This window comes from Sus scrofa, chromosome X, assembly GCF_000003025.6.
Source record: "Sus scrofa isolate TJ Tabasco breed Duroc chromosome X, Sscrofa11.1, whole genome shotgun sequence".
NCBI lineage: Eukaryota > Metazoa > Chordata > Mammalia > Artiodactyla > Suidae > Sus > Sus scrofa.
The window spans coordinates 120911470-120932284 of NC_010461.5; the positions used below are offsets into that span (position 1 = coordinate 120911470).

Genomic DNA, 20815 nt, shown 5'->3' on the forward strand with positions numbered 1-20815 from the left:
GAAATGGGGTGGGCTGGTGGTTATGACTTTTACTAGGACTGCCGTAACAAACGGCCACGAACGCGGTATTGTCACCACAGATTTTTTTTTCTTTCACAGTTCTGGAATCTAGAAGTCCAAAATAAAGGTGTTGGCAGGTCCATACATCCCGGGAAGGCTCTAGAGCGAATCCTTCCTTGTTTCTTCCGGCTTCTGGTGGCCCCAGGTGTTCCTTGACTTGCGGCCCCATCAGTCTAAATCTCTGCCACTGTCTTCCCATGGCCTTCTCCTCTCTGTCTCCAATCTCCCTTTTGCCCTTCTCTGCTAAGGACACCATTTTAACCACTTTCAAGGGTACAATTCATAGGCCTCAAGTACATTCACTGTACTTGGACGTAGGGCCTACTGTAAATCCAGGATGATTTTGTCTGGAGGTCTGTAAACAATTACATCTACACTGAAAATACCTTACTTCCAAATAAGGTGCCATTCGCAGGTCCCTAGTAACCATATGTTTTGGAGGGCACTGTTCAACACACTACAGGGAGCAAATTCTAGGCGTGAACGTCAGAGAAGACTTGAGAGAAGAGGTGGCCCTTCTTGGCATGTAGAAGAAGGGTCTTTCCAGGTGGGAGTGCATGAATACAGAGACGAGACAGTAGGGGTCAGGGCAGGGTTGCAGTGAGGACTGGATGGGGATTGGCTTTGCTGGGCACAGGATAGAACAGAGGTGAAAGACAAGTTTAGGAAGACAGATTGGGCACATGTCATAACCACTGGCCTGGCAAAGACAACCCTGTCAGATCAGACCAGAGACTGTGCACATAGGTAAGAGGAAGGTAACAAGAACTTGAGTTAGGGCAGTGGCAGGAAGAACTGATGGGACAGATTGGGTTCTGGAGGTGGAGTGGCCTGGAAATGTATGTCCTAGAGGGAGGAGAGAGTGGCCCGGGCAAGAGCAAAGGAGGGGAAGGAGGCAGAGACGAGACTTGGGTGGATGGGAGTTTGGTGAAAGAAATGAAAGAAATGAGGGAACTTTGAGACATTGGAAGGCCGGGTGGACAGGCCCCTTTACCAGTGAGATTTGGGGGCTTGAGTTTAGGAGGGTGTCACAGCCTGGAGATTTGGGAGTCTTTTATATGGCATAACTCTTCTGTGCCCGGGGATGGGCCAGGGTGGGAAAGCGTATGGGGTTGGACAGAGAGCAGGCACAAAGAGCCTTGGGGGCTTTGTCATTTAGGGGGTGAGGGGAGCGGCAGGTGTCAGGAAAGGAGACGGAGACCGAGAGCTCAAAGCAGCAGGATGCAGAGCTGCTGAGTTCCATTTTCCAGAAGCCAGGCAGGAGGGCGTCAGGAGACTGCAGGAGGACAGAGCTTTGGAAATAGACAGTGGAGATGGCTGCATAACTTGGTGAATGTACTTGAGGCCAGTGAATTGTATACTTGAAAATGATTAAAATGGTAAATGTTCTATTTAAGTTTTATACACACACACACACACACATATACACATACATATGTGTATATATATGAATATATATTCACAGTTTTCAAAAAAAAGTGGAACTGCCCAAGAAGGTCCCGTGCTGTGGATGAGTCTAAGGGAATGAGCATTGGGAAAAGGAAGCAGACTATTTTTTGCAATCTTTGACTGAGAGAACCAGGATTAGAAAGGTCAGTTAGGTGCCCCCAATGGTTGGCCATTTGGGAAACAGTTGCATCGTGGGTTGCCTCCTCTGTTGCGTATCTTGGCTTGGCATTATAAAGACAAAAATCCCCAGGGCTGTGAAGGCAGGGCCTCCTTAGAGCTGAAGTGGTCACATCCATGTTTAAAATTCACAGCAAGAGAAGGTAGCTGGGAGTTATGCCTTTAGAGCGTAGTCACAATGCTTGTACATAATGATATGCTAATTGCCATAAAGATAGAGCGGCAGTTTCTTAAAGACTTTGCCACCTTCTCTGGGTTGATGTCACAACTGCAGTGTAATGGAAAACTCAGTGCCGCCTTGGCAGATCAACTGTGGCGCTCTCCAGCAGGCACCCCATGGTATGCAGAGACACCAGTTGTGCTCCAACTTATTTTTGACGTGAGAGTTGGCATCGCCCATAGGAACAAGCATTTGCCCCATACGTAGATGCAATTTTTATTATTATCAAAGTCCTAGTAGATATATGGAAACAAAATGGCATTTCACAAAGTAGATCCTGGTTTTAAGCAATTAACCAAGGCCAATAGAAGCCTCATAAAGGACATTGATGGCCCTCATGATTTGTAAGCATATGGCAAGAGTTGGTGGGGGAGGGGCGGGGGGCAGAGGATCGGAGGAAGAAGAGGTGTTAGCCTTTCTGGGTCTCAGTTTGTTCTCACCTGCAAATGTGGGGACAGGACCAGCTGACCTCTGAGAGTACTTTCAGCTGTAAATATGATGTGCCTCTGATAGTGTGACTAGAACAGCCACAGATCTGCCTAGAAGTTTGAGATAAAGCTTTCTATGCTTTCAAGTGGCACACTGTTAGTTTAATGAATCAAAACTTGGAAAAGTCAAATATTTGATTAATTGCACCATTAATCTGTTCCTATTAGTCAATGGAAATAAATTGTTTATTAAGTTAATTTCCAGTTGGTAATATGTAAATGTGTAATTTAATTAAAATCCCATTATGTATTTTCTTAAGACCAAAGGCACATTGATACATGGTTTGAGGAGTGAAGCATAGCAGATGCTGAAGAATCAGCTCAGTTGCAAGAATGATGATCCCTTACCCAGTTCTTCGCAGCTCGGTGGAGCTGGGCCGAGCGACTCCTGGGCTTTGGGGAAGAGCAAGCTTTGTAATGAATGGGACTTCTGTTGCACACCGGCCAGGGAGTGTGGCTCACGCAGCCCTCAGAGAATCTGAAAATTGGAATATCAGAAGCAAGGAGCTTTCCCAAGACGATCAGGCTCTTGTCCTGTTGTTTGAATCGGCACCTCCTGCCACTTCTGGGGGAGCACAGCTGTCCTCTCTCCCCTGCGGGCCCTCGAAGTCTCTGGTCTTCCCTGGGATGGCCCTTCAGACAGTGACACACGGAGCCTGTATGTTCCCTGAGTCTCCTCTATTTTAAGGCGGTAGGTCCCCAGCTATTTCAAGCAGTGTCACTTCCTTGGAGCGGAGCACATCCGGAGAATGTGCTAGTGCCCCCATAGACGTGCTCTCTGTGGGGCATCGGGGTGACAGATGAGACTTACTTTCCCTAGGGGCCTTCGTGCACGCCTGGGCGGCTCCCCGAGGCTGGGGCAGTTTCCCAAAGAACACCCACAAGTAGGCACGGCCCAGGAGGTGTGTGTCCCCCACTGGGCTTTGAAATGCACTGGGGACCACAGAGCTTGACTTGGTTTGGATTTTCTGGGGGAATGAGGGGTGCGCTGATTGCAGAGATGGAGCGAATCACATTGGCCCCTCCCTTGTCATGTCATTTAAGGACAGGGCATTTGGGAAACACCGGGGGTCACCTGGGTGCTAACTCCGATGATGGATGTGGCCAAGGTCGGGGGCAGCCGCCTCCCCCACCCCCGCTCTACTCCTCTCCCCCGCCTGGGCTAGGTCCAAGTGTAGCAAGCTTCCCCTCGGCACTTCCCTCTGCTTCAGCAGCCCCCTTCCTGCAGGAACCCAGGACGGGCCTTGCAGGCCGTGACCTCTCCTGCCCATCCTGGCACCTTCCTGTCCCCAGCCAGCCCACCCCCTTCTTTTTTTCACGGAAATTTCCAGGCAGAAAGGCAAGAGAAACCGCTGGCAGAGTGGGGAATGGAGTCATCCTTGCTAGCCTCCATGGGCCCTAGCGCATCTCATTGCTGCCGCCACGTTGAGCCTGATGTCATCTTCACAGCTGCCATTCCAGAACTTTCCTCTCCCCATGAACCAAGGCACTCCACTCTTGCCCCGCCCTTTGCAGATGAATGCGTCTTCTCTTTCTCTGAGGAAATCAAGGCCACTTGGCCATCTGGCCCGAGTGTCCGAATCTTTCTTCCCCTCTACCCTCACCAGTGCCTCCAGCCGCTGCCAAGCAGGTCTGACCTTCAGCCCCCATCGCCTTCTCCAGGTGACCCCTCTGTCAAGAACGCTGGGCTTTGTTTCCCCTTTCCGTGTGGGTTCAGGCTTCTAGAGGATCAGGTTTGTCCAAAGACCGAGCACCACAGAAGCTACATCCTGAAGGAGTAAATCCCTTCTCAGGCCACAGATGTGTAGCGAGATGATGCTGCCAAACTGTGTCTGCCCGTGTGGCCATGAAGGAAGAACCGAGGGGCCTGCTTTTGCCTAAGACTGCGTGGAGGAAGTTTGCCGAGGGAGGCATGAAGGCTCTGTATGGCCGGGAGGCTCACACACACACAGGACTGAGGACGCGGCAAAAGCCTGACTGGCCCGATTGAAAGGATGCAGCAAGAACCTTTCAGACGGAGCCAGTGTAGTCCCTCCATAGCCAGCGGGAGGAAGGATGAGGCAAAGGGGAACCGGGCGCAAAAGGGGGCCGGATGGCTGCAGAGCAGGCTGCGGGATACCCCGTGGCTGGGGAGTTCCTTCTAGATGCAGCTAAGGGATGTTGTAGTCTAGGGATACATTCTAAGGGGGTGGGGTGGATTGGCCAGAAGCCGAGGGTTGACAGGAAACTGTCCCCTGACAGCCTTCTGGAGGAGCTAGGGAGGTGAGTGGGAGGTGGCCTCAGAGCAGCGCCTCCTGTTTCGGGAGGGTCAGAAGAGTCTAGCGGGCTCTGATTCAAGCCTTTGCTTCCGTGCAAGGTCTCCAGGGCACCATGGCAGAGTCGTGCCCTTCAGCCGTCAAGGAGCAGATGAGGCACAGATAATAATGTTGTGTCTTAGTGTCTCTTTAAAAGCCTGCCTCTGTGAGATGCTGGGTTTCACTGCCCTACAAGCCCAGGAGGGACAGACCCCAGACTAATTTCTCTTTCACTTGAATGCGGACTTAATAATCATATAAATACCTTCGTGTTTAATGCTTAAGCAGAATTTCATTAAAATTTCTTTGACGTGAAGCCAAATTTGGAAGTGAATTGGAACTGGCTTGCATTTCTTAAATTGGTCTTTCTTTGGAAATAATGAAAAAGTGTTAGAGTCTTGGCCGAATTCCAGGGACTGTGACTCAACTTGTTAAAGTTAAATTTTAATATTTACACATGACATAGTATAATATTTATACTAGGCAACAGATTGGGAGTGTAGAATTCAAAATAGGGTACACTTTGACTTGGAATTACTGTATGGTAGTCACTGCACCTGGAAAATCGGGGGTTATCTAATACCGAGACTGGGGCGGTGATTCATCAACAGTGCAGTTCTAGCCGCTCGTCATGTGTTGGGTTTCGTGGCCGTGTGTGCTCTGTATCCGGGCTGCCCACCCATTTCACGCTTACTGAGAAATTAGGTGCATACGCAGCCCCGTCCGCTGACTTGGATGGTCATGGAGTTGGGCAGGCCCTTGGTGACCTGTGCTGAGCATGCCGGGAGCTGGGCTGGCTCAGGGGTGGTGCAAAAGGGATGAGCTTACGATCTGAGAAGGTCAGAGAGGTCACCCAAAGTTGGATGCAATCAGAGAAGGATCCTGGAAATTATCCAGTACAAATGTTTTGTTTTACCTGTCAAGACACTGAGGCCCAAGAGGGTTAAGTAATTTGCTTGAGGTCACCAAGCTGGTTAGCCACAGGTCTGGGTGGGAAGCCCAGGTCTCCAGACTCCAGTGCAGAGAGCTTTGCTGGTCCCAGATAGAAGGCCACACGCGCTTACCTGAGGTTAATCCATTTGCAGGTGTGTAAATGAGTAACCAGGTCAGACATCCCCAGCTTCCTTGGAAACAGCATTCCAGAGTCAGTTGGAGGGGGGAATGCAACTGGATGACCTAACCATTCCTTTCCAAACCCTCAAAGGCAGGGTTCCGGGAGTGCTGTGAAAAAATGGCAGCACATGCTCCGTGGTGTAATTTCAAACCCTCAGGTCTGGGGCTGAGAGGGGCAGGATTCAGCACAAAGCCCTTTTTCACCCAGTCACAGCCACATACAGATGGATTATCAGGCCAACTTGTGAGGTCATGAGCGCTGACAGTGAACTTGCCACTTGTCAGAGGCGGAACTTTGGAATTGAGTGGAGAGCTGGAGAGTTGAACTCGATGATTCCTGTGGTCTTGTCTTGTCTTTTCTTTTTTGTCTTTTTGTCTCTTTAGGGCCATACCCGTGGCATATGGAGGTTCCCAGGCAAGGAGTTGAATCGAAGCTCCAGCTGCAGGCCTACACCACAGCCACAGCAACACTGGATCCTTAAGCCACTGAGCGAGGCCAGGGGTCGAACCCGCAACCTCATGGCTCCTAGTCGGATTCGTTAACCACGAAGCCATGATGGGAACTCCCCTGCTGTGGTCTTTTCTGTTCTGAGAGGCTCTCATGTACACCGATCTCATTGTGAGGTTACAGATAGGCGTGTGTCCCACGTGCCCGGCCTGGGTGTCGTAGGGATGCAGCCTCACCTTGTGCGCACAAGACAACCTTGAGACAAGCAGTTACAAGGGCGGCCTTCAGTCCCTCGCGTGGCCGGAGTTCCACCCCCTCCTTGCCTTCCTAACTCTCTCTGCCTTGTGCCAGATCATGGGCCTTCCCAGAAAGCTTCCAAGTTACTTCTCTCTTGGAGGAATCCGGCACAGCCCAGAGTATGGCCGCCTTTGCATCGGGGGCGGGTCGCCTGCAGACACTATTGAGGGCTTAGTGGTGGATGAGCCTTTGCAAGGAAGCTTCCCAGACTCCTGCGGTCCTGTTCACCCTGCTCCTTAGTAATCACGGGAGAAGGGGGATTCTCCTTTCACTTCCTCTTCCGCTTTCCTTTCTTCCTAAAGCAGCCAGCTGAGAGCACTGAACAGGGGGTCAGGAAGGCTGAAGAGGGCGCTGTGCTGGGAGAAGGGTGCTCAACAAAGAGCCAGGAGACCTGGGCTCCGGGCCAAGTTCCAGCACTGACCAGGTGGATGGCATCGGGCGACCCGCTTCCCCTCTTTGTACTTGAGCATCCCCACCGTGGGAGTTGATGGCTTCCATCTCCATATCCTCTAAAGACCTTTTGATTGAAGGTGGGCTTCATGCTCAATTTTCTCCTGTTTCCACGTTCCCGGGTGAACCACAATAAAGTGCTTGGCAGGTGTGCGGTGCCTTGCAGGCTAATTTTGCTCTTGTGGGAAATTGTGTTGTCATCTCTGTTGTAGTAATGTCATGGAACCCTCTTATTAATCAATAAAATTGATGGGTTAATGTGTAGGGTTTTATAAACGAGTAACCACAGATTTCATAGCGCTGGAATATGTAAACATGACGAACCCATCTTGATTGTTGGGCCCACAGCTACCACGTAAGAGGGCAAGTGCGGCCCTACTTATCATGAGCAATTGAGCATCTAGTCATTTGAAGTAATTTAAATGTCTTGTGTCAGTCTGGTAAGCTACTTGCATATGAATAAGAAACCTATTTCCAGGTCACTTTCCCATGGTTATTTTTATTTAGTTTTACTCAGTAATGATACCTTCCATCTCTATAGAAGCGGGACCTTTTCCCCCCCCTTATCTCCCTCTCGCCAAGCTCTAGTGTCTCTTCTCTTAGCAAGAATAATGCTAAGTAATGTGGGCCAGGCCATGGACCTTCGCAGACACTTTCACATTCCTTTTTTGAGAGTCATCAGCCATTCCCAGAGACACTTACTGGTGAGAAAAGCCGAGCCTTGGGGATCCCAAGTGGCTTGAAATGACAGAGCAGATGTGGGTGAGCGTGGGCCTCACCCACTGGGCCCTCTTCACGTGTCAGATCCTCCTCAGAAGCTGTAATGACTCATTCTCATGCATTCACTCAGCTCTGCTAGGAGTGTCAAAGCCCTCCTACTTGCCATGCAGTGGCCCTAGGCACTGGGAGGACAGGAGCGACCCAGTGTTACACCTGTGGTGTGCAGTCATGTGTCCCACCTGCCTCCAAAGATGTCCTAATCCCCCAAACTTGCAAATGTGTTGCTTAATGGCAAAAAGGGCTCTGCCCATGTGATTAAGTGAAGGGCCTTGGGCTGTAGAGATAATCCTGGATCTTAGCTTGGCTCACCCTGTCGTCACAAGGCTGTCTAGAAAAGGAGGGAGGCGGATGGGCCAGAGCCAGGGGAGATGTGATGATGGAAGCAGAGGTGAGAGAGAGATTTGAAGAGGCTCCACTGCTGCCCTTGAAGGGGCAGGAAGCGGCCACGAGCCAAGGCATGAAGGCGACCCTTAGAAGCTAGAGAAGGCAGGAAAACAGATTCTCCCCCAGGACTCTTCCAAGGAACACAGTTCCCGCCGGCACCTTGATTTTAGCCCAGTGAGGTCCATTTCGGATTTCCTCCGGATACATTCGTGTTGTTTAAAGCCTTCGAGTCTGTGGTGAATTGTTAGAGCAGCCACAGGAAACTGATACAGTGGCTGCGTCGAGGAGCTCATTGTGTGCCTGGCAGTCAGCAGTTCCCGGAGCGGGGGCGAGTGGTGGAGGAGGGCCTTGGGCGTGCTGGAGGGGGGAGGCCTGGGCCCCGGACCCAGCCTGCATGGAAGGTCCAGCGTCAGGCGAGGATTCCTCAAGGCGCAGCCAGGAAGAGGAGTCACAGATGTCTGGGCACAATTTTTCTGTGTCCCTCTGCCCCAGGTAGGGCCACTGTAGAAGGAAATGAATAGCCTGAGGATTCCATTTGTCTCGAGGGGTGGTGGGGACAGAGCAGTGGAGGACCCACGTGCCTGAGGAGCACGCGCCCTGGCCCATTTCGGCAGAATCGCCGTGTCTGCTTCCCTGGAGGCGAGCGAGCCCGCGGGGTGGGCATCAATTATAGGTCCGTGTGACATCTCCGGACATGCAGTATATACGGTGTGTGTGTGTATAACTCTCTTAAGATCCATCTAGTGCGACACAGCATATAGATCAGCATAATCTGCAACATCCATTAACTTGGGGACACACTGTGGAATTCGAAAGAGCTGAAGCTTGAAGTGGGTCCTCTCCTTTCTTTCCAGTTTGCGTTAGAGCATGCACTACGATGAATGGAAGCAATTATAGGCGGATTCAGTGGCAGTGCCATCATTTATTGGAGTATAATTCCTCGAGCCAATCAGTGCTCTAAGTAACAATAAATTATATTAGACTTCCAGTATTGCTTGAGCATGTAGGGGGCTATGGATCAATGGGTATCTGAGACTCGAAAAGCTTCGGCATTCAGTTCTTGTTGAATCTGTAATTAACAAATGAAACTAACCTAATCATAGTAAATTGTTCATTTGACGCCATTCTTGTTGTCGAGCACACTGTGTGCTGAGGAACGGGAGTGTGAAGTGCTGCCGAGTGTGGGCCTGCCTGTCGCCTGTCGCCGTGCCCATCAGCAAATGAATGCATCTATCAGCGCCTTCGAATGGCATATCCCAGTGATAAAACGCTTCATCCTCGCAGGCTGCTGATTCATCTGGCTTGAACAGTATGTGCTAATCAATGATTGTTTTATATTAAAAGGCACAGTTTAATGTTGCTACAGATTGGTTGGCAACTTCCCAAGAAAATATCCATAAACTGAGAAGGTCTGAAAGTAACGTGTGAAACGTGTGTGAGGCAGGTAGAAAGAGACGGCTGGTGGCTGATGCTCATCGAAACCCTCCCAGCGCCTTCCAGCACCTGGGAAAGAAAACCAGCATAAAGGGCTTCGCAACTGCACGGAGTTTAGATCGAAAGGCACCATTACTGGTAGACGACGTTTCCCTGGATGATTTAGTCTCTCGAGGTGCTCTACCTGAAAAGTGTCTTCCTCTTGTGAAATGACATTGACGCGAGGCCCGGCACCGTCTCAGGCACTTCTGAGGTTTCAGGGAAGGACAGAAGCACGGGCACCCCCACGCTGGCACAGCGTTTTCGATGCTCATTAAAAATATTAGGGACCGTGAGGTTCAGCAAGTACTCAGCCTAATTTTGTTTTACTAGTTTACTATGCACCAGTGATGCTCCATGGAGTCTTCGCGTTAATCGGCTCGTAACATACAGTGCAATGCCTCCATATGGCACATTGGGTAGAAGCATATTAAACATATTACACAAACAGAGCTCAACACCTCACATATTATTGATCAACAATGCACCAATTAGACAATACAGCAGTCATGAAAATAAACACTGGCATATGTGCCCGAGGTCTAAATGAAAATGAGATGGCAGGAACAAACAAGGACAGGCATGGGGGGGAACTAGAGTAGGATCACATAGATTAGACTGTCACAATGAACCCAAGGGACACAGAGTCGAACCGATAGTGTTGAACTATCCAACAGACCCAGAAAAACCCTCTTTTGGCCAGTTCTGCCCAGAAATCTAACGGGTTCCACAAACACAGTTCACATTGGTACATTTAAATTTGCCAGTGGCCACATGTTTTTTTAAAAAAAAAGTGAAAAGAAACAGGTGAGTTTGCCTTTAGTAACACTTGATTTAACTCAGTATATGCTACATATTTTTTCAACATGCAGTCTGTTTAAAATGAGTAATTCATGGAGTTCCCATCGTGGCTCAGTGGTTAACCCATCCGACTAGGAACCATGAGGTTGCAGGTTCGATCCCTGACCTTGCTCAGTGGGTTAAGGGTCTGGCGTTGCCACGAGCTGTGGTGTAGGTCGCAGATGCGGCTTGGATCCTGCGTTGCTGTGGCCCTGGTGTAGGCTGGCGGCTACAGCTCCGATTGGACCCCTAGCCTGGGAACCTCCATGTGCCGCGGGAGCAGCCCTAGAAAAGGCAAAAAGACAGGGAAAAAAAAAAAAAGATTAATTCTGTGTTCAGTACTGTTTTCATACCAAGCCTGAAACCCAGGACGTGTTTTATACTTACACCCGTCGCGGTTGACACTTGGCTAGTGGCTGCCATACTAGTGCAGTGTTTGGTTATCCAATACAGTTTCTGCTCTTTTGGATAGGTGGTTCTTAGAAAGCTGTGCGTAGCCCAGTGACTTGCTCAAGGTCACCCAAACTGTAAGTGGCAGAATCGCTCTCTGAGGTTCTTGCCACCAGATGCTCTCCTCTTTCCAGAAGGACCAAAAGTCCATCTCATATGTGTCTCTCCATTTTGTTGTTTTTCTGCAAAGGCACAGTTATGGATTATTGGCTAGACCATTAATGACGAAAAGCCATCAAAAGCTATCTTCCAAAAACCTTAAAATAACAGTCCTTTGCTCTAACACTTAGCAGCTCTTCCTGTGCTCTTTGTTGTGGAAGAATAGAATTAGCAAGCACTTGACGATTAGAGCACAGAAACCTGCTCCTGCCCTTCACCAGCTGGGCAAGGATGTGAACACCGGGCAGTTAGCCCTTCTCGCTCTCAGTGTCTTCCTCTGTGAAATGGGAGGGCAGCGTGCCCGTCCAGTCTGTGTCCCAGGGCTGTTGCAAGTCCCAGATCATACTTGTGTCAGTGCTTTGTGAAGTGACAGGTGCCATGCAAATGTGGGAGTCTGTTGCTTTTCAAAAGAGAAGCAAAATTTTAAAGTCTTCGTGCACCAGACACCCGCATGCATTTATTTCCGAAGGACGCTGATAACATGTGAATGCACTCATCTTCAAAAAATTACACCACTACAGATAAGGCTAAGCCTTCCTCGATCAGCCCCCACTTCCTCCTCCTTTCTCTAAGCACGTGCTGTGAGCCCATGTTAGACAGGCATTTTGTCAAGGTGCGGACACTTGGATGAAGGCCCAGCACTGGATAGGAGACAAGCCATCAGCACGGGCATATTTTTGAACCGGGTTGAGCCGGTGACCTCAGGTAAGCAGGGAGCCCTCACCTCCGGTACTGAAGCTGTTGCTCCGCGCTGCCACGTGGACCGCGTTTACTGTGCACCTAAGGGAGCGTGCGCATGTGTGGTGCGTGGACTCAAGGATAGACTGCGCACTGGTGGATAAATCCCCTGGATCCACACTGGACGCCGAGGACAAACCTGCCTCTCGTATCCACTCAACACTATATCGCAAGATCTGGAAACAAACGAAAAGCTAGCACTTTCTTTCTCCTATTAATTGGCAGCAGTGTTGGCTGTTAAACCCACTGTGGCAGCATTTGCTGTAGAGAATTTTTTCTTTCCTCAGTGAGGACAGTAAAGGGAAAGAAAAATCTACCACGAGATCCTGCCACGGCATCCTGAGTAATAATAATGAGTATAATGATGCTAGAAATAGGAAATCCTATTTGATCGACAATACGAAGGCCATTTTGTTTCGGTATGAAATATTAAAATATTAAATTGCAAGGCACTGTCTGTTTTTATTCACTGCTCTTCAGAGAGCAAATGCAAAGTGACAGAAGGATTTTAATAACAATAGCGAGCATACCTAGAATGAGCATTGTGAACCAAATTTTTATCGCAGATGTCATGAACATGTGTCATGTTTCAAAAGATGAACGTGTTGTTTTAATTTGCTTTTGCAACATCCACAACAGGGTCTCCGAGCATTTAAATGCAACAGAAACAGTTCATTAGAACAGAAGGAAACTATCTGGATATATTGGTCACAACTCGCTTGCAAGCGTTTCTGACAGCAGCCCTCTGTTGAGGAGAAAATTGCACAAATTGCCAGTTATTATCATTTTTAATAAATAAGCCCTCTATTTCCTCCCGCCCTCCTTCTCTCCCTCCCTCTGGCTTCTCCGCGATTGTGTTCAACAAGCATATTTGCAGTGGGACCATTTCTATTACAGAGTGATTGAGCTCTGATTTACACATCAATTACCCACCTTCATGGAGATTTTCATGCTCCCCTAGCTGACATCAATGAAGCATAACTGCGTAAACGCTTTATTTCATACCAGTTTTGGATAACTGAGACTGATAACTAATCATATTGAGAGACAATGTGCTCGAATACAGGAAACAATAAATGCTTCCCTTTGAAATCTCATCTATTCTTTATGAGCTCACCCTTCGCAGGCTTATCTCTCTGGGAGCCTCTTCCTCTCACTCCCTCTCGCAAGTGCCATTAGGGTTTGACCCTGGAACACAAGCATTTGTGAAGCCCAAACTCGCGTTTTCCAGCTTGCCCCAAGAGCACGAAATCCTGCCGTCTTCCCACCACTGTTGCAGACCAGTGTCACCCAGTGTGGACAGTCCCAGGGCCTGAGCTGGGCTGCATCTTAAATCCCTTGTTCACTCCGCCGTGTTTGTCCCACGGGACCATCTTTCGTGCCCCTTGGTTGGTGTGGCCTTGAACTGCCTCACAGCCTTTCTTGCTTTTCTTCTCACCGCCCGCCATGGTGCCTGGTGTGACGTGGGCACCCAATAAATGTTTGTGGATTAAACAGGCCAATGAATAGATTAATTAACATCTTTGTCAACATTTGTCACCAAATTTGGGCAGGGAAACCATGTTTGCCTGTCATTTGTTCATTCATTTGGTCAAAAATATTTATTGAGAGCTGAACACGGAGCTTGGCACTTGTCCCGATAAATGGGAAGCAGAAGTGCGTCATTCCTCTCTGATGACAGTTTCGTTGAACACTCAGGCTCTCTGAGACAGCGCAGGGAAGGGGGGGACGAGTAAGAAAGCCCAAGGAGCGTTGTGCTGGAGTAGCAGTAAGAGGGGTGGATATCCTGTCATTAGAGTGAAAAAGATCCGTCCTCACGTCTGGGTTATCCACTCCGTCCGCTGTAATGAGGCCCGACGACGTGGCCACTGTGAACAGACCCCAGGATGCCGTCGGGGCGGGGTGGGGGGGGTCTGACTCTGCTGGCGCCGCCATGGCTGAGCACCACGACCTGGACGGCTTAAACCACAGAAACGCGTTGCCTCCGAGTTCTGGGGGCTGGATTCCGGGGCCAAGGTGTGGGCAGGGTTGCTGTCTTCTGAGGCCTGGCGGGAGGAATCTGTTCCAGGCCTCTCCCTCGGCTTCTGGTGGTTTCCTGGCCATCCTGAGGGTTCCTTGGCTTGGAGAAGCATCGCCTCCATCTCTGTCTTCATCTTCACGTGCTCTCTCTCTCTCTCTCTCTCTCTGTGTGTGTGTTTGGATCCGAACTCCCCCTTTGTGTAAGGACCCCAGGCACACTGGCTGAGGGGCCCACCCCACTCCAGCAGGACCTTGTCTCAGTGAATAACACCTGCAATGACCCTGTTTCCAAATAAGGTCACTGTCTGAGGTTTTTTTTTTGGGGGGGGGAGGGTGTCACCATATGAGCACTGATGGCACACCCTCCAACCCCAAACAGGGGCACCTTATTGAGCGCCTCATTGAGGCAAGAGGAAGAAGCGTGGCCCAGGAGGAAGTCCCAACTCTAGGTCCATGTGACATATGAGATGCCAGCCTGGCATCATGACTGTGCTGAGAAGTGCACAGAGGGTGAGAGAAGCAGACTGCGCCCAGTGGCTCTTTGTTGTGGTCCCCATCTCCCGCCCCAGCTGTGTGCTCAGTTCTTAGCCCTGTGGAGTGGATGTGCCCTGGAGGGGTAGGAGCCCAAAGAGGAAGCCTTTAGGGAGTAGAATTTGTCTGGGCAAAATCGAGTTTGTAAACCAGGATGAAAAGGTTTGCTGAGATGTGACAATAGAGTCCACCTAAGACTATTATGAACTGCTTGGTAAGGGCATTAATTCCCTTAGTTGGAAAGTAATTAACAAGATGATTTCTGGGAAAATATTGTTTGAAATTAACTAGTTATTGAAACTGTCTTGCTCAGAGCTAACTGAAACTAAAACACCTTTTAAAGGTGTCATTTATGAGAAGCCAGGTTCTATTATGCCCTGGCCTTGGAGAAGAATTCCTGATACTTAATGGGCATGGAGAGAAAATACTTCAGGCAGCTTTTTCCTAATTTGAAAGACAGAGTTCTGTGTCGGTTGGCTGCAGAAGCAACAGGAATGGAGCAGAGGGCCTGGAAGAGCAGCCTGCCTGCCACCGGGCAGGACTCAAACCAACCACAAAGTCCTCTTGAGCCATCCAAATCATCCAAGCTGGGCACCACCTCCTCTTGCATGGATCCATGGAACCGTTTCTGATTATGAAAAGCATACTTGCATTTCCTTCCTAGCAGCTCTTCAAAGCTCGGCGTTAGCTTCGACTCTTGATTCGTCTAATGAGAGATTTATAAATGAAATCATCTCATATTGACACTAAAGAGCACATGAAAAAGCGCTGGAAGAATAAACAAGAAAATAATAAAACTGGTTACCTCGGCTTGTCATTGGGGAACAGGGTAGATGGTGGCAAGAGGGGAAGTGACAATGATTTCTATCATTTGATTTGTGTGGAGTTCTAATTTGCGAACAGCTTACAATGTAAGTGTATAAACACACACACTTTCTGGATTCACTCTCTGCGTGTGTATTTTCTTGGCTTGCATTATCCATTCCAGGCCCCTAGTCATCTTCTGGAAGTGTCTTTGAAAGCTTCTGCGTCGTGCATTTAATTGCTCGCAGCTCTCTCGGTTTTGCCCACAGTGAATGTGAGATGCTCGTAAGACATCGGTGTGTGTTCCCAATGGGCCAGCGAGCCAGAAGGAGTGACAGCAAGGTCTCCTTTTTAATAAATGGGTCAGAACTAGAGTTATTTTCAAGTGATTTGCTATAAAAATAGAAATCAGACACCTGACCTAAGAAGATGTTACAAAAGCAGAAAAGAAACTCTGGGGTGCTTAGATGTCTGCGGTGCAGTGGAATCTTCTCGAAGCAGAGGACCCGAGTCTGGAGCCTGGGCTCTGGGAGAGGCGGGAAGGAGCGCCTGTTAAGGAGGCAGACCCCTGGCTCAAGCAGTCGGGGATATCCCAGCGGTCGCATTGGGCAAGGACAAAAGAATTTAATTGCGCTGGGAAGACTGCTATTAAAGGACATTTTTCACAGGCCTGGAGAAGGTTACTGATACGTTGAGTATTACTGCTGGCAGACGGGAGCCTTTGGGTTACCAGAGTCACGGTCGGGCTGTGTCATCAACGCGGCATTTCCATTAAAATGGAATCCCTGAAACCATGGAATTTGAGGGCACTCTTAGGATGTCCTCGAGAATCCATAGCCATCTCAGCGTCTACCTGGGCCTGCTGTTTGGAGAAGAATCTATGCTCCAAGAGCCCCTGTGAAGCTGAGATATCTTGCAGGGGTTCATATGTTCAGCACACCCCCTGGACCACCTGCTCTGTGCCATCCTGTGAGCAGAGCTTTAATGTGTGGATGCGCCTCTCAGCCAGGGCCCTCCTCTCCTACCTGCTCGCATCTTCTTTTTGGTCAAGATGGGTCGCATGCGCCTCAGTGGCCGTATCTGCAAAGTGAGGGTAATAGTACCCCCTCGGAGTTTTTGTGAGGCTTAAAAAAGATAACAGTCCTAAAATGGTTGGAAGAGCGCCTGGCATAGAACAGGGAATCAACGGAGAATAGCTTCTATCCTGGTAACAGCTGCTTTCCACCGTGAAGCATTTCTGCCAGCATATACCAGCAGTGTAGTTTTTACATCATAGAATATATCGGCTCCATTGGGATTTCTCTTGTGGTGCAGCAGGTTAAGGATCTGGGATTCTCGCTGCAGCGGCTTGGATCACTGCTGTGGCAGGGGTTCGATCCCTGGTCCAGGAACTTGCATATAAATTGGGCGTGGCAAAAAAAATATATCTGTTCCATAAAGGGGCCTATGTCTAGATGTACCTCTGTGCAAAGACCGTTCGATTTGGGCACACCCAAATGGGTTTAATGAGGAAGTTTATATATGAATGATCCTATCATGTACAAAGACTTAGAAGCTGTTTTATATCGGCTGCTTGGGATTTATGAAATCTTCATTGGGTGATTCCCACGTGTAGGCAAAATTGAGAACCAGACTCTAGGAGATTGGTAATATTTAGAAATATTTGAAATTTAAAAAGCAATTATTTTAAACCTCATGTCGTATTAAGTTGTAAGTTAATTCTACATACCGATCAATTTGGTGGTGCTCTCTCAAAGATCATATTTTAGTGTACTGAGAAGAAAATTTTAAAGGATGTCTAATGAAATATACTTTTGGTCTGTTACTAGAAAGAACTTAGGCATCAAAAATTAGGAGACTTTGCTATAGTTTTTGTGGAGTGAAGAGACCTCCCGAAAGCTCCATGTAAATTTTTTTTTTTTTTTTTTTTTTTTGCATTTGTAGGTCTAGTAGCAAGAGCTCAGACTTTTTGAAAGAGCCCTAGATTGGGAATGAGGTGAGTGGTGGTCTGAGTGCTGCTCTCTCTCGTAGGCTGGAACAATTTTCTGAGCCTCAGTTTTACATCTTTAAATGGAAGTACTAAATCCCTGTCTTGCTAGTTTACCAGGGGATGCTGAGGAGCATCATGGGATAAAAGTACATCCTGCTCATGTGAGCAGCGATCAGCAGGTTACAAAGCCTTCCTCATTCGCTATCCTACCTATTAACCTTTATGCCAAGCGCATGAAGAGCAAAGAAAAAGATTATTCCCATTTACCCAGAGGGAAACTGAGGCTTAGAAATGTAAAGTGAGTTCTTAATGACCAAAGCGTTGAGCAGAATCGGGATTCCCTTATTTTTGGACACACTACAAAATCCCTGAGATACAACAGAACCTTTTTCTTTGGTTGGTGTCAGCTTAGGTTTTCACCATTCCTTTCTCTTTCAGTTCTCTTTGCAGCTTGAGTATTTGGTATTCGTTAGGGGTATTGTAGCATTTAGGGAGCTCGGTAGGCTCGTCAAAATAATTTTTCCCTAAGCTTAAGTCAAGCACTTTTTGTCAGTGCCTTCCTCACAACATCTGTATCTGACACTGCTTATTTATGCACGAGACGGTCTCACCCATAGCATGCAGTAAGTGACTTAGAAACCAAGGGCCTTTACCTTAAGGAGTAAAAAGTCAAATGGGAGACAGAGAACCCCAGTTAAATCACTACAAACTCACAAGATTGAGCCCCCTTAATGAGCGTGGTATAACCTAGGACTAGGAATATCCATGCAGCAGAATATTATTCAGCCATAAAAAAGGAATGAAGTACCGGTCCATGCCACAACATGGATGAACCTTGAAAACATTTTGATAAGTGAAGGCAGTCAGGCACAAAAGACCACACATATTGTATAATTTCACGTGTATGAAATTCCCAGAATAAGCATTCAGAGAGAAAGTGGATTAGTGATTGCTTAGGCATGGGCCAGATGGGAGGATTCAGGCCGGGCTGATGAAAAGATTCTAAAATTCTATCATGGTGACAGTTGTGAAACCCTGTGAATATACTGAAAACCACTGATTGTCCCCTTGAAATGGGTGCATTGAATGGTATGTGAATTATATCTCAAGAGAGTTGTCGTAAGAGTTCTAAAGACAGGGCGGGGACCAGAAGAGAAGGGACGTAGGTGAGGATGATTTGACCAGGGTCCTGGTGGAGCTGAGTCTGCGTCCATTTTCAGGAGTGGAGGGAACGGGGTATCCCCCAGGCGCCCCAGCAGGGGAATATGAAAGCTCTCTCCCTCCAGGACCTTCTGGAAGTACTGGTGTGTATGTACATTGTTGTAAAAAGCACAGACTTAAGGGAACTCGGAGAATAAGCACTGGCCCACTTCCCTGAGACCTAAAGAAATTGGCATGACTGGGTGGGCAGCTGACAGATGTGGAGAGTAAATATCTTGTGTGCTTTCTATCCTTTCGTTCCCATCTTGATTTTTTTTTTTCTTTTCAATAAGAGCCAGCATCGATGGGGGGAGAGTCCACCTGCTGAAGAGGGTAGTTGTATGCAGAGGCCTCAGTAAGTCCTGCTGTGGAAATAGGACTCAGAGGTTCGACTGATGTTAGCAACCCGTTTTCAAGGCCATGTTCACATCCCCAAATCCGAGGTTCCTGTGTGTCTTCCCTATATGTGTAAAATAATTATGGCCTGTTTTTAGCTTTTTGGAACAGTTTGGAAGATAGCACTTTGCATCAAAGTGCTCATGGATATTAGCGATAAAATAAGTAGGAAACCTGCAGGTGATTTTGAAGGTATTGAATAGCAGGGGTTTTCTTTTTTTAAACTAGTATTAGGTCAGTGTCAAATTCAAAATAGGACTAGATAGTGAAAAAAAAAAAAGTGCCACTTGGAACTCAGGAACATGGAGTGAGTAGAAACATCTACAAATTATATAGAAGACAGAAATTCATTCAGGAAAACCACAAGGAGTGATTTGTGGCTTATGTTTGTCCCTTGGGTAAATTAAGTATGTATTTCTATGCCTTTACACAGATATTAGCCAAAATAAAGGCATTTTCGTGCCAATTGGATTAGAAAACAAGTGAGACAGTATTATTTACCTCCATATACATTGTTACTGCGGTGAATCCTGTATTAGTTGGCAGTATTTTTAAACAAATTGGTCATTTCAAAATATCAGTTTTTTTTTTCATTTCCCCAACTAGCTTTGTAAAATAACCAAATTAGGTAAGCAGTGATTATTAAACTTCCTGAAATATACAAACCAAATGGACTTAAACCGGTTTTTCCTCTCACTCGCTCAGCTTCTTCCCACAGATGTAGTTAATTTTTACAATCCCTTTAGGCTCTGTACGTTTTGGTGTAAGGAAACTAATGGTTTTTCTATACTTGAATCCAAATTAAATTCCTAAAGTTTTTCCCTACTGGCAATTTCCAATAAAATACAGTCCTAAGGAAAGTTGACCAACGGAGTGCAAATGAGGCTAATATTTATTCTAGAGGGACACACCGCGGGGTATTGGGAATAGAACTAGTTTGGGAACCAGAAAACCTGAGTTCCTGCCTTGTAGTTCTGCCACACACCTGCTGTGAAGCCCAATTTGCTCGTCTGGAAAATGAAGGGACCGGGACTGAATGATGGCTACAGTGGCTCTTCTGAAAGACCAGCCTGCATCGTCAGCCCGGGGTCCTACCACTGCGAGCTGATGAAGGCGGCGTCGTTGGACTTTTTCCATCTTAGTGAATCGACACCTGTCCTGGGTTTTATCTTCCCATGAATGCACCTGTGGCCTCCGATGATGAAGATGGGAGTCACCAGACTGCAAGGTCAGGTTTAAGGGCAAGGATAGGAGAACATCTGAGAGAAGGACCTGATAAGGAAAAGAGAGTACTTGAACTTGACGATGGAAGAGACACAGGTTTCTCTGCCACTGCCTTGATGAGGCTGTGCGTATCTCCCTTCACTGTGTGTTCAGAGGGAAGCTTCTCTGTTAGAGGAGGCCAGGGAAACAGATTGGTGCGTGAAACCAGAGCTGCTGTAAAAGACCCACGCTAGAGAGTAGCTTCTCGCCGTCACACCTTGCCTTGGAGTGAGGAAGAGACCCTTGTGTGGGTCAATGTGAGGTTAGCGGCGCTGCGCCTTTGTACCCAGGTTTCCTCCATGTCTGCAGCTCCACGTCGGTGGATTCAACCAACGTCAGGTTCAACCAAGCCCGGACTGTGTGGTACTGTTGTATTTGCTATTGGAAAAAAAAAAAAATCCACGAGTAAGTGGACACACACAGTTCAAACCAGTGAGGTTTAAGGCCTTGGTGAGTTAAATATAGTTAAAGGGAACTTGTTCTTTCTGTTCTTATTCTGTCAGCTAGTGCTGATCAGTGAGGCAGTGGTTCCAAAAAGATAGGCTCTATGGAGAGAAAACAAAGGGCTTTGGTCAGTTAAAAGTAAATCGAGTTTCTTTGTTTTAGGTTGAAGGGTAAGTGCATTTTTAAATTGATATATAGTTGATTTATGATATTATATTAGTTTCAGGTGCACAACAGAGTGATTCAAAATTTGTATAGATTATGCTCCATTTCTGGTTGTTATAAAATATTGGCTACAGTGCCTGTGCTGTATAATATCCTTGTTGCTTATCTAGTTTACATATAGGC

The 20815-nt window shown here is 47.8% G+C and overlaps 1 protein-coding gene across 10 annotated transcripts in view; it reads left to right on the top strand.

Moving 5' to 3' along the window:
- AFF2 (AF4/FMR2 family member 2) overlaps nt 1–20815 on the top strand; it is a 486016-nt gene that overhangs the window by 133911 nt on the left and 331290 nt on the right. Inside the window, exon 1 of one of the 10 annotated variants that reach the window (XM_021080472.1) lies at nt 13774–20473. The exons of the other annotated variants lie outside the window; for them this stretch is intronic. The gene's annotated coding sequence lies outside the window, so the exon portion shown is untranslated. Of the gene's footprint in view, nt 1–13773; nt 20474–20815 lie in introns of those variants that run through there. 10 annotated transcript variants of the gene reach the window in all.